We start from the raw sequence: 14,659 nt of genomic DNA, 5'->3' as shown, positions 1-14,659 counted from the left end.
TCCTTTACTATGGCTGAGTAGTATTTCACCGTGTAAATGAACGACAGCTTTTTTATTCATTCGTCAACTGATGGTCACTTGGCTACTGACCAAATCTTGGCTACTGCAAATAATGCTGCAATGAATAGGGGTGCACTTATTTCAAATTAGTGTTTTGGATTTCTTTGGATATATTCCCAGAAGTAAATCGCTGGGTCATAAGGCAGTTCCATTTCTAATTTACTGAGGTAATTCCATACTGCTTTCCACAGTAGCTGTACCAATATGCATTCCCACCAATAGTGCACGATGGTTCCCTTTTCTCCATATCCTAGCCATTCTGACAGGTGTGAGGTGATACCTCATTGTGGTTCTAATTTGCATTTCTCTGATGACTAGTGATGCTGAGATCTTTTCATATGTCTATTGGTCATCTGTAAGTCCTCTTTGGAGAAGTGTCTATTCAGGACTAACAGGCTGTTAAAATCTCAGACATTTTCAGTACAAAGTCCAAAAAAGCCTATTCTGTGTTACTAACTTACAATTTAAACTGACTTAATAAGCTGAGCTACTTGACCTTTTTTGGCACACCTGAGGTCAGGAAGATTCTACAGGATTGATAATGGGGATGACCAGGAGGTACAGGAGGTAAAAATAGTGACCACAAAAAAAGGAGACAATTGGAAAAAAAAAGAACCTAAAGAAGTATACACATAGAACTTAGGGAGACTCCCGTGTCCAATCTGAAGGCTGAGACGCACCTATTTAAACCATCATTACGTAGATAACGATAAACTGGAACAAATATAAAGAATGACTTGAAAGCATGGAAAGTAACCAAAGTAAGCAGATATTGGAAGCAAATTGACGCATGTAAGAAAAGAACAACAAAAGGTGTGTTCCAGTTTTTAAGGCTTTGAATGAGGAAAAGCCACAGTCCATGACTTATATAGTGAAAGAAACTCCCACAGAAAACCTACAGCCTGAAGGGTTTGAAGAACTGAGGACAGAGTCTGGGACGACCACATCTTCTAGAAAGTAAAACACAAATTCCAGAAAGGAGACAACCAGAGATGGCAGCTCCAATTATAGATATTAAACTCTGACCAATCCTTTGGCTGACCTTATAAATCATTTATGAACAAGACAGATCCCAAGCAGCCTAAGGCTAAAATAACTAAAATGAGATTATGAGCTGCCATCAACAAAAGGTTAGATGTTGCAGGTTGACTCCAACCGAGTGCCTGCTTAACCAAACAAAAAAAATTCAACATTCTTTGGGAATATATGAGTATGTGTGTATGATTTGGTTTGATGTTGTTGAGTTGTAGGAGTTCTTTATACATTCTGAACATTAATCCCTTCTTGATATGTGATTTGAAAATATTATCTCCCATTCTGTAGGCTGCCTTTTCACTTTCCTGGTAGTCCTCTGATACACAAAAGTTTTAAATTTTGATGGAGTCTCATTTGCCAATGTTTTCATTTTTGCCTCTGCTTTTGGCATCATATTTAAGAAACCACTGCTAAATCCAATGTCAAGAAGATTTTCCTCAATGTTTTCTTCTAAGAGTTTTATAGTTTTAGATCTTTGATTCACTTTGAGTTAATTTTTGTATAAATATGTGAGGTAAAGGTCCAATGACATTATTTTGCATGTGGATATCCAATTTTTCCAGCACCATTTATTGAAAAGACTGTCCTTTATCCCACTGAATGGTCTTGGTACCCTATAAAAAATGAATTGACCATGCATTATATGTGAGAGTTTATTTCTGGGCTTTTATTCTATTCCATTGGTCTGTCTTTATGACACTACCATACTGTTTTAAATACTGTACAGCTTTGTAGTAAGTTACAAGGCAGATTCAGCGAGTCCTCCAATTTTTCTTTTTCAGGATTGTTTTGGCTATTCAAGGCCCCCTGCAATTCCATAGGAATATGAGGATATGTTTTTCCATGCTGCAAAAAAGGATGTCAGAATTTTGGTAGGTATTACAATGAATCTATTGGTTGCTTTGAAGGTTATTGATATTTTAACAATGTTAAGGACTTCCTGCCAAGATGGAGGCCTAGACAGACATGCTGTGTTTTCCTCCACAACTAAGAAGGACTACAACTACCTCAAACCTAGAGATAACCAGAAATTCCAGAAAATCGAGCTACATGGAAGTCCAACAAACAAAAATATAAAGAATACTCATCCAGACCGGTAAGAGAGGTGGAGCCAGGGCAGAAAGGACACGGTGTGGTGGCGGCAGCAGCAGGGGCAGCAGCAGGACAGGGGAAATCAGTCACACATTTTAAAAAGTAGGGACAGACACCTGCAGACACTCCTAGCACCAGACCAGACCGTACAGCTCACGATTCCAGCACTGGGGACAATAAAGCCTCATTGCTTTTGATGGTGCAAACCAGTGGGGGTTGGAGCAGAGGCAGAAAGTGCCAGTCTCTCAGCGAAGTCTGCTTGTTTAAAGGGCCCCCATAGACCTAGAACGTCTGCAGACTCACCCATTCTGGGAACGACAGCCACGGCAACAGCTACAGAGGAGCCAGTCCCATATGGAAGTGGGAGAAGTGCCTGTACCAGGGGCAAGTGCTGAGCACTTGTTTCCTCTCAGACCCCTCCCCCACACACTGCCACAACATGGTGAAACGGGTCATCCTGTATTGATGAATACCTAAGGCTCCACCCCTTACAACATAACAGGTGCAATAACTACATAAAACACAGAGGCAAACAAATACAGGACCCTGTCAAGATGAAGAGACAGAGAAGTATGGCACAAAAGAGGGAACAGATCAAGGTCCCAGTGGGAGAACTAAGCGATGAGAAAAAAACCAACCTAACAAACGAGGAGATAGCCAACCTAACAGATGCAGAGTTGAAAACACTGGTGATAAGAGATGCTCATAGACTTGTCAGATAGGCTTGAGTATGGCATATGCTTAAGGAAAGAAGTGAAGTGTATGCTAAATGAAACAAAGGAAAATCCACACAAAACCAATAGTGAAGAGAAGGAAACTGGGGTTCAAATAAATGATTTGGAATATAAGGAAGAAAAAAAAGTCAACCAGTACAAAATGAGAAAACAAGAATTGAAAAAAATGAGGACAGGCTTAGGAACCTCTGGGACAACTTTAAGCATGCCAACATCCAAATCATAGGGTTGCCAGAAGGAGAAGAGGAAGAGCAAGAAATTGAGAGCTTATGTGAAAAAATAATGAAGGAAAACTTCCCTACTTTGGTGAATGAAATAGACATACAAGTCCAGGGAGCACAGAGAGTCCCAAACAAGCTAGACCCAAGGAGGACCACACCAAGACACATCATAATTAAAATGCCAAAGGTTAAAGATGAAGAGAGAATCTTAAAAGCAGCAATAGAAAACCAGAGAGTTACCTAAAAAGGGGTGCCTATAAGACTATCAGCAGATTTCTCAAAAGAAACATTGCAGGCAAGAAGGGTCTGGCAAGAAGTATTCAATGTAATGAGAAGCAAGGACCTACAACCAAGATTACTCTATCCAGCAAAGCTATCATTTAGAATGGAAGGGCAGATCAAGTGCTTCCCAGACGAGGTAAAGCTACAGGAGTTCATCATCACTAAGTCCTTATTATATGAAAGGTTAAAGGGACTTATTTAAGAAAAAGAAGATCAACACTATGAACATTAAAATGACAAAAAACTCACAACTATCAACAACTGAATCTAAAAAATAAACACAAAAACAAACTAAGCAAACAACCCCACAGATGTGGGGATCATCTGCAGGGTAATCAGCTGGGAGGGGGAAAGGGAAGAATTGGGGAAATTGCGCAGGGTTTAAGAAGTATAATAGGTAGGTACAAAATAGACTGGAGGAAGTTTAGAATAATATAGTAAAAGGTGAAGCCAAAGAACTTAAATGCACGACCCATGGACATGAACTAAGGGGGATGGGATTGCTGGTGGGAAGGGGCATACTGGGCAGAGGGGAGCAAAAGGAAAAGAAATTGGGACTACTGTAACAACATAATCAATAAAATACACTTAAAAAGTTAACAATAAGTTTTCATATCCTTGAACATGGAATATCTTTCTATTTATATGTATATTTAGATTATATTTATTTTTATTTATTTCAGTTTATTTTTCAGCAATATTTTATAGTTTTCAGCATACAAGTCTTACACTCTACTTGTTAAATTTATTCCTAATTATTTAATTATTTTAAATGCTACTATAAATGAAATTGCTTTCTTAATTTCTTCAGGTTGTTCATCACTAGTATATAGAAAGCAACTGATAAGTGTGTGTTGATGTTCAAAACCCTAAAATTTTGCTGAACTCATTTAGTAGCTCTAGTTCCTTTCTTCCAGATTATGTAGAATTTTCTATGTATAAAAATACGTTATCTGTGAATAAAGATAGTTTTACCTTTTCCTTTCCAATCTGTATGTCTTTTTATTTCTTTTTATTGCCTAATAGCTCTGGCTAGGACTCCTAGCACAAAAGCTGAAATAGCAGTGGTGAAATTGGGCAATCTTGTCTTGTTCTTGAATTTAGGGATAAAGCTTTCCATCTTTTAATGTAAATAATGATGTTAGCTGTGAGCTTTTCATAAATAACCTTGATCATGTTAAGGACTTTCCCTTTCTTCTAATTTGCTGAGTGTTTGTGTGTGTTTTTGGTTTTTTTAAATGAAAGGCTATTAAATTTTAAGAGCCTTTCCTGTGCCAACTGAGATGATTGTGTCATTTTTATTCCTTCATTCCATTAATGTGATTTTCATATGTTGAATCACCTTTAGCACTTCTGGGGTAAATCTCACTTGGTCATGTTATATAATCCTTTAATAATATGCTGTTGGATTGGGTTTGGTTTGCTAGTTTTTGTTGAGAATTCTGTTTGTATTCATTAGTGATATTGTAATTTTCTCTTCTGTATCTTTACCCTTATCATTATCCTTCTGATTTAAAAAAATGTCCATATCTGTATTGAAATTCCTCCATCTCTTCACATATGAAGCCCACCTTTTCCACTAGATAATTTAGCACTTTATCATGGTTATATTAAAATTTCTTTCCCTGGGTCTGCTTCCATTGATTGTTTTTTCTTTATTGTGGGTGACTCTTTCTTTTGTGTGGGTATATTGTATTAACATATACAAGACATTTTGTATATTAGAACTCTAAAGACTGAAGTAGAAAACATTCACCTCCTGGAGAGCCATGCTACTTCTTTTGTCAGGTCATAGTCTTTATTGCTGGGCTTTATTGCAGCTTTAGGCTGATTCCTCTGTTTTGAGATAGTGGTTTCATTGCATTTGGTGGAGGTCTTAGAAGCTCCATAAGAGATCTCTCCCCACTCCTACTTTTGGCCCCCATGTCTCTAGGAGAAAGATTTTTCCCTGTGTCTCTTTTAATCCATTAAACCAGCAAGGGAACTACAGAATAATATGGGTTGCATAAAATCCATTTTTCAGTAAGCATAGTGGAGAAGGAGGAATCTAGCCCTTTAAGGCAGTACTGGTAGAGTTTCTGGTGCCCAGGCCCAAGCACCATCAGTACAAGCTGGGGTCATGAGTCACAGCGCCAGTGATGATTTCACTATACCAGTACTGGGTATGGTGGATGGACACTGTTCCAGGCATATAACTTCCAAGCCTGAGATTTTATGAGCTCCCTAATAACTTTTTTAAAAATCTCTCTTCCCAAAAGAAAAAAATTTTCTCTTCTGTTTTTGTGCTATCGTTTGTAAAATATCCTGACATGTTGATATCAAATATAGAGTGCCTACTACAGTGTCTCGCATGTAGTTAGTAATAAATAAATGTTAGCAATTAGTCTGCATTCATGATTCTAAGAATTAAATCAATAAGAGTTTCAAGTGTGTATAAGGAGTTTTATTCTATGTGGTTCCTCAGGTGAATGCTTTACTCCTTCCCTGCAGGCCCAACTCTGGCTTTATAGTGGAGTTTGTAACTGAGCAACATCATAATTTATTGATGTATCCTCCTCTACCCGGGAAATGACATGAAGACTTTTGCCTATTTACCCAGGATGCTTTTCAGTCCTATAACATTTAAAGAGAAGCAATTAAACCCTGGACCATTGCAATAGCCTTATAAAGGCTCTCTCTGGTTTCACTTTTGCTTCCCTACAGCCTATTCTCTGTTCATGAGCCAGAACAAACTCATAATATTAACCAAAATATTTCAACCCCTGCTCAGAACTCTTTAATGGCTTCTTTCCACACTCAGAACTAAATCCAAATGCCCTATGATGATTCACAAGGCCTGTGTGATCTAGGCTCTGGCTAATTTGTTGCCTTACTTTCTCCTACTTTACTGCTTCCATACTCCCTCTGGCTATCTTGGCCTTATTGCATGAACCAGCCCAGCTCATTCCTAACCTCAGGGCCTTCACACTTAATATTTTATTCCTCTGGAACATTCTTTCCTCTCATCTTCATATTACCTTACTCCTTCAGCTCTATATTCAAAGGTCAGCTCTTCAGAGAAATCCACCCTGTCTAAAATACCACATCTCTGTCCCCTTATCCTATTTTACTATTTACTATTGATCATTAACAAAAGTGTCCTTCCCTCTTTTTTTTGAGGATCGATTGTGGAAATACCCACACTGAATGTTACTGCTTCAGCCAGTGTTACACAGGATAGGTGACACATAATAAAGAACAAAGTGGTATGTATTAAACTTTAAGGAGTTAGTGAAGACCCTAAAAGGCAATTTTTATAAGTAATATGTAAGAAAGCACTTGATAAAAAGCAATTAAGGCTCTAAGAAGGAGAGAAAGACAGAATCATAGAAACCCACTAAGAGGCTGAAGTACTAGAATCATGTATACTGGAAGTTTAAACAAGGGTGGAAGAACATAAATAGAAAATAGGTATGGAAAGGGATGAATGCAATAAATCTTTCCTATGAAAACCTAAAGACGTTTTTGTAACTGACTACACATAAAATAATAAAAAGAAAGAGAAGTTAGAAGTTCTGAGTGTCAATATCCAGAAAAATGGTGGTTTCACTAGCAAATATAAAAAAAATTAAAAAGTCACTAATTTAGAACAGGCTTGGCGGGAGATAGGGTAATGTTTTCAATGTTAGTCATACTATATTCAAGTTAACAGTGAGATATCTAGGTGAAAATGTGAGGCTATATAATATGTACATTCTTTCAGCCCAGCCACAGTATTACTGCACAATAAACATAATGCTTTGCTATCTAATTAGATAAAATAATGCATAGTCTACTATGCCTTAAAAGAATGACATCTGAAATCTACTTTCATCTTCTTGTTCTGACATGATGAATATGCACTATATAAGTTTCAGTACAATCAACAGACAAGTGTTGCAGAAGATGTGGAGAAAAGGGAACCCTCGTGCACTGTTGGTAGGAATGCAGACTGGTGCAGCCACTGTGGAAAGCAGCATGGAGTTACCTCAATAATTTAAAATGCAACTGCTTTATCAGTGATTCTACTTCTAGGAATTTATCTGAAGAAACCCAAAACACTAATTGGAAAGAATATATACACCCCTATCTTCATTGCAGCATTATTTACAATAGTCAAGATTTGGAAGCAGCCCAAGTGCCCATCAGTAGATGAGTGGATTAAAAAGGTGTGATACATTTACACAATGGAATGCTACTTGGCATGAAAAGGAAATCTTACCCTTTGCAACAGCATGGACGGACCTGGAGAGCATTATACTAAGTGAAATAAGCCAGTCAGAGAAAGACAAGCACCATATGATTTCATTAATATGTAGAATCTAATTAATAAACTAACAAGTAAAATAGAAACAAGACTCACAGAGCAGGCTGAAAGCTGTCAGGAGTGGGGTGAGGGCTTGGTAGAGGGGTACAGGGATTGAGCAAAAAAGAAAAAGAGAGAAAAAATTCATTGACATGGACAACAACGTGGTGCTTGCCAGGGAAAGGAGAATGGGCGGAGGTGGAGGAGTGTATAGGGGGGATAAGTAGTGATGGGGAGAGACGTGACTTGAGGTGGTAAACACACAACGCAGAGTACAGATGACGTGTTGTGTAGTTGTGCACCTGAAACCTGTATAATTTAGTTGACCAGGGAAAAAATAGTTCCAGTACAGTAATGCTTATGGCACTTGAAAATAAAACTATTGGATTTTAACTGCATCACTGTGATTTGTAGTGCCCTGAGCAACAGTATGAACTGATGAGTGCCACATGTTCTCTATCTTAATATGTGGAACACAGAAAATTACGTTTTTCCCAAACTGTGCATAGAGTGCCTTTATCTTTCATAATAACAATAAAGAATACATTCTAAGGTAAGAAAATAAAAGTTTCATAAAGAAAATTCAAAGTAGTTTTCAATTTATAGTGATTACATAATGACAAAATTCGTGTGTATATTTCAAAAAAAAAAAAAAACCTCCCGCTCCCACCTTAATGCTTTGGCACAAAATGCCCACATACAATGTGTTAACTACTCTGCCATCATTGCACAAAAACTTCCGAATCAATATACAAATGAATGACCATGGCAACATGATGAGTGAGGTTAATGAAAAGGGGCCAAAGGTTTAAATTCCCATCATGGGAAAATCATAGTTCTTCAAAGTGCAGAACTAGCCTCTATTGCACAGAACTTCAGGACATCCCACCTTATAGTCACGTATACAGAAAAATTTATGAACTTAGAAACCAACTCCTTAGTGTATATAAATGCCAAAAATCGCTCTGACCAGGTAGCTTAGTTGGTTAAAGCATCATCCCAATATGCCAAGATTACGGATTCAATCCCAGATCAGCGCACGTACAAAAATCAATAAATACATAAATGAGTGGAACAACAATTACCAATGTTTCTTTCTCTCTCTTTAAAATCAATACATTAAAAAAAATTTTAATATAAAAAATATCAGTTTTAACACATGGATTTTTTCGTAAGTTTTAACACATGGAGTTTTCTTCAACTACCATGTAAGTTGAAGAAAATTTTAGCAATAGTTCATCACTTTAAAAAATCATGTCATTGCCCAGTAAAGCTCCCCAATCATGGAATTTAGGTAGCTTATCAACACAACTGCCTTGGTCCAAGTATCTAACTTCTTCATATGTCTTCCACAGTGATTACCAAGTTTTTCCTTTTAAAACATAACTACTTTGTTATTATTTAATTTTCTAAATTTATTTCCTCTTAATGTTACAGCGTTATATTGATCTTCTTAAAATTATGTGTCAGTTGATTACATTATCTTTGCATTTTTTAAATTTCAGGTTAATAACCCTGGCTGTTGTGGCTCAGTGGATTGAGTGCCAGCCTGTGAACCAAAAGGTCACTGGTTCTATTCCCAGTCAGGGTACATGCCTGGGTTGCAGGCCAGGTCCCCAATTCAGAGTGTGCGAGAGGCAACTGATTGTTTCTCAGGCACATCGATATTTCTCTCCCTTTCTTTTTCCCACCCTTCCCCTTTTTCTAAAAATAAATAAAACCTTTAATTTGTTTTTCAGGTTAATAAAATAGCATTACAAACAGTGTGGTGATGGGGAAGGGGATACAAGGGGGACAAATGGTAATGGAAAAAAATGTAATAAAAAATAAATTTAAAAAGAAAAGAAAAAAATTGGACAACCTGGATGAAATGGATAAATTCCTAGAAACATACAATCTTCCAAAACTAAGTCAGAAAGAATCAGAGAATCTGAATAGAGAGATGACCCCTAGTGAAATCGAAGCAGTAAGCAAAAAAACTCCCAACAAACAAAAGCCCTGGACTGGATGGCTTCACAGGTGAATTTTATCAAACATCCTGAGAAGAACTACCACCTCTCCTTCTCAAACTATTTCAAAAAATTCAAGAGGAGGAAAGACTCCCAAGCTCAGTTTAAAAGGCCAGCATTATTAATTCCAAAACCAGATAAAGACACTACAAAGAAAGAAAATTATATGCTAATATCCCTTATGAACATAGATGCTAAAATCCTCAACAAAATATCAACAAACCAAATACAGCAATACACCAGAAAGATCATACACTAAATGTGATATACCACATAAACAAAATGAAGGGTAAAAATCACATGATCATATCAGTAGATGCAGGAAAAGCATTTGGTAAAATCCAGCACCCAGTTGATAAAAACTCTCAGCAAAGTGAGAATAATAGAGGGAACATACCTAAACATAATAAAGGTCATATATGAAAAACCCACTGCTATACTCAATGGGCAAAATCTACAAGCATTCCCCCTTAAGATCAGGAACAAGACAGGAATGTCTGTTTTCACCTCCCTTATTCAACATAGTATTGGAAGTCCTAGCCATAGCAATCAGACAAGAAGAAGAAATAAAAAACATCCAAATTGGAAAGGAAGGAGTAAAACTGTCATTATTTGCAGATGACATGATATTGTACATAGAGAACCCCAAAGATTCCACCAAGAAACTATTAGAACTGAAAAATGAATGAATTCAGTGTAGTAGCAGGATACAAAATTAATATCCAGAAATCAGTTGCATTTTTATATGCCAATAATGAAATAACAGAAAGGGAAACTGAGAAAACAACCCCATTCATAATTGCTTCAAAAGGAATAAAGTACCTAAGAATAAATCTAACCAAGGATGCAAAAGACCTGTACTTGGAAAATTATAAGACACTGAAGAAAGAAACTGAAGAAAATGCAAATAAGCGGAAACACATACTGTGTTCATGGATAGAAAGAATTAACATCATTAAAATGTTCATGCTACCCAAAGCAATCTATAGATTCAAAGCAATTTCTATCAAGATTCCAATGACATACTTCACAGGACTCGAATGAATATTTCAAAAACTCATATGGAACCACAAAAGGCCCTGCATAGCAACAGTGATCCTGAGAAAGAAGAATAAAGTTAGAGGAATCACACTACCTAGTATCAAACTATACTATAAGGCCATAGTAATGGAATACAAAGAGACACGTAGACCAATGGAACAGAACAGAGCCCAGAAATAAATCCACACCTTTATGGTCAATTAATATTCAACAGAGAAAGCAAGCACATACAATGGGCTAAAGATAGTTTATTCAGTAAATGGTACTGGAAAAAGTGGACAGATACATGAAGGAAAATGAAACTAGACCACTGTCTTACACCACACACAAGAATAAATTCAAAATGGATTAAAGACTTATATGTTAGACATGAAACCATAAAAATCCTAGAAGGAAACATAGGCAGCAAAATCTCAGACACCGCTTATAGCAATATTTTATCTGATATATCTCCTCAGGCAAAGGAAACAAAAGAAAACAATAAACAAATGGGACTACATCAAACTAAAAAATTTTTGCACAGCAAAGGAAACCAACAACAAGATAAAAAGACAACCCATGGAATGGGACAACATATTTGCCAATACATTTGATAAGGGGTTAATATCCAAAATTTATAAAGAATTTTTAAAACTCAACACCAAAAAACAAACAATCCAATAAAAAAAGACACTTCTCCGAAGAGGACATACAGATGGCCAATGACATGAAAAGATGCTCAATGTCACTCATTAGAGAAATGCAAATTAGAACCACAATGAGAGATCACCTCACACCTATCAGAATGGCTGTCATCAACAAATTAACAAACAAGTGCTGGTGAGGATGTGGAGAAAGGGGAACCCTCATGCACTGTTGGTGGGAATGCAGACTGGTGCTGTCACTGTCAAAAACAGTATGGAGATACCTCAAAAAATTAAAAATGGATCTGCCTTTTGACCCAGTGATCCCACTTCTGGGACTATATCTAAAGGAACTCAAAACACTAATTCAAGAGAATATAAGCACTCCTGTGGTCATTGCAGTATTATTTACAATCGCCAAGATATGGAAGCAGCCTAAGTGTCCATCAGTAGATGAGTGGATAAAACAACTATGGGACATTTCACAATGGAATACTACTTGGCTGTAAAAAGGAAGAAAATCTTACCTTTTGCAACAGCATGGATAGACCTGGAGAACATTATGCTAAGTGAATAAGCCAGTCAGAGAAAGACAAATATTGTATCATATGATTTCACTCATATGTGGAATCTAATGAACAAACTGAACTAATAAACAAAATACAAACTCACAGAGAGCGAGCAGGATGACAGCTATTGCAGGGGTTTGGAGGCGGAGGATAGAGCAAAAAGGGAAAAGAACTTACGGACATGGACAACAGAGTGGTGACTGTAGGAGGAGGGGTTGTAAGGGGGATAAATGGTATTGGAGAAAAACACAATAACAAAGTAAAATAATTCAATAAAAATAAATCTAAAAAAGAAAAACAAACAGAATATTTGGTAAAAAGAATAAATAAAGAGCGTGGTTGGATCTAATAGGGTTGAAATCCCAAGATATGCAAATCAAAAGGGACACTGGTGTTTCTTCTGGACCACTGCCTAAAAGCAAATCCTCCAGTTTCCTATCTAAGGGAGCAAAAACCTATTGCAAGCATTCTGGGAGTTAAGAAAGAGGATCACAGGTCTCCCTATTCAGTAAGTAGACTTTCATTATACCTCCTCCTCCACCCTCACCCCAATTTCTGTACGGATCCTCAAGACATCCTTCAGTTATTCTAGAACTTCTATTTCATTCCCTCTACCACAGTGGTCCCCAACCTTTTTGGCACCTGAGACCGGTTCGGGGTAGGAGGATGGAGCTCAGATGGTAATGTGAGTGATAGGGAGCAGGATGAAACTTTCTCACTCACCCACTCACCTCCTGCTGTGCAGCCCAGTCCGTAGCCCTGGGGTTGGGGACCCCTGCTCTAAGAGTACATTTCTAATATTCTCCCAGGGTAAGACAATGATAATCACTTGGCTATACCACACAAGAGAGAAAAAGCTGGTAAGTCTACCTACTTCTTTTTTTCCCTCTCTTCTACTGAATTTACTGGAGTGACATTGCTTAATAAAAGTATATAGGTTTCAGGTGTACAGTTCTATAATACATCATCTGTAATTATATTGTGTGCTCGCCATCCCAAGTCAGGTCTCCTTCTATCACCATATATTTGCCTTTCTCCTCTACTATCTCCCCCAACCCCACTATTCCCCTGGTAATCACCAAACTGTTATCTATGAGTTTGTTTTTTGTTTTTGTTTTTTTGCTAAATCCCTTCACCTTTTTCACCAAGCCTCCAACCCCCTCCCCTCTGACAACTATCAGTGTGTTCCCTCCATCTGTGAGTCTGCTCCTATTTTATTTATTTTGTTCATTAGGTTCCACATGTAAGTGAAGTCATATGGTAGTTGTCTTTCTCTGACTGGCTCATTAACTTAGTGTAATATTCTCCAGGTCCATCCGCCCTGTCACAAAAGGTAAAATTTCCTTCTTTTTTTATGGCCAAGTAGTATGCCATTGTGTACACATACCCCTATTCATTGCAGCATTAGTTACAAGCCAAGATTTGGAAGTAGCCCAAGTGCTTACCAATGAATGGATAAAAAAGATGTGGTACATTTACACAATGGAATACTAACTGCTTCTTATATAGACTTTCAACCAATTGTTCTGTTTTCAACCCCATTTCACATCCTAGTTTTAGAGACACAAGTGTCTCAAATTCCCAAGCCTTTCCAGGGTCCTTTGATGTAAAATAATTTATGCTCCTATTGTTTTTTTTCTCTTCACCCGATGAGCTTAAGATGCAGCTGTCTAATGTCTAATAAAAATAAAAATGTGTTCCATCTACTATATTTAACTGGAAGTTGCAGGTTTCTGTAAATGTTTATATGGTCAAGAAATCTATCAGTATTTTCCATTGTAATTTCTTTATATATATTTTGGTATAAGGTAATAAATTTCAAAGCTTTAATTAAATGAAAAATATTCCATAAACAAACAATGCCAACATGATTACAATATAAAATAAAGCCTAAACAAATCAATAAAGAAGAAACGGCAAGAGTGTGGGCATATGTGTGCACATGCACACAAATTAAGTTCAGCCATTTTTCTCTTTTGGTTTGTATGGAGGTAGATGAGGTAAGTGATGAAGTGGAATGAGATTTATCCATATTTCTAAAGAGATGAAAAAGTGAAAGTATCATAGAGAGTAGTGATATACTTTGCTTTAACTAAATTAAACTAGTTCATTTAATCCTAAAATTCCTGTGTATTCACACATCATTTTACAGTTTACAGATGAAATATCTGAAGTTAAAGAAGATTAGGGAACTATCCCAAACTGATGGCTAATAAGTGATTATCCAATCCTTTCTGCTATACCTGCTTTTTCTTGCTCTTATTTAATCCTAAATTGAACAAATTATTCTATGGATCCAACTGTTTATCTAGTGGAAGAAGGAATACCAATAACTTTACCACTTGCCTTTAAGTACTGTGAAGAGGACAGTACCCATGTGTCATCTCCAGAGCCTAACTTTGCACATTACAGGCATTCAGTCATTGTTGAATGAATGAATTTTGGAATAAGAGAATATAATTTGGTGAAGTAAAATAACTCAAGGTTAGCTAACAGAATTATTTAAATAAGAATTATAGCCACTAAAGTGGGTGTTCAAAATATAGTTAAAAATAAAACAGAAAATACAAATAAAAAATTATATCGCTATCAATTAAGTTACCCAAATATAACATAATGTACCAGTAAGTACTAATACTAAAGTATCTTAGTCATATTAGATAACTCAC

The 14,659-nt window shown here is 36.7% G+C and overlaps 1 protein-coding gene across 2 annotated transcripts in view; it reads right to left on the bottom strand.

The window, feature by feature from the left end:
* The window catches only part of NFATC3 (nuclear factor of activated T cells 3), a 125,426-nt gene that overhangs the window by 54,690 nt on the left and 56,077 nt on the right, over positions 1-14,659 (bottom strand). The window lies entirely within an intron of this gene.

Source organism: Furipterus horrens, unplaced genomic scaffold (genome assembly GCF_987537825.1).
Source record: "Furipterus horrens unplaced genomic scaffold, mFurHor1.1.pri manual_scaffold_13, whole genome shotgun sequence".
Lineage (NCBI taxonomy): Eukaryota > Metazoa > Chordata > Mammalia > Chiroptera > Furipteridae > Furipterus > Furipterus horrens.
The sequence above is the reverse complement of the archived record's forward strand: the minus strand, read 5'-3'. Positions and strand labels throughout refer to the sequence as shown.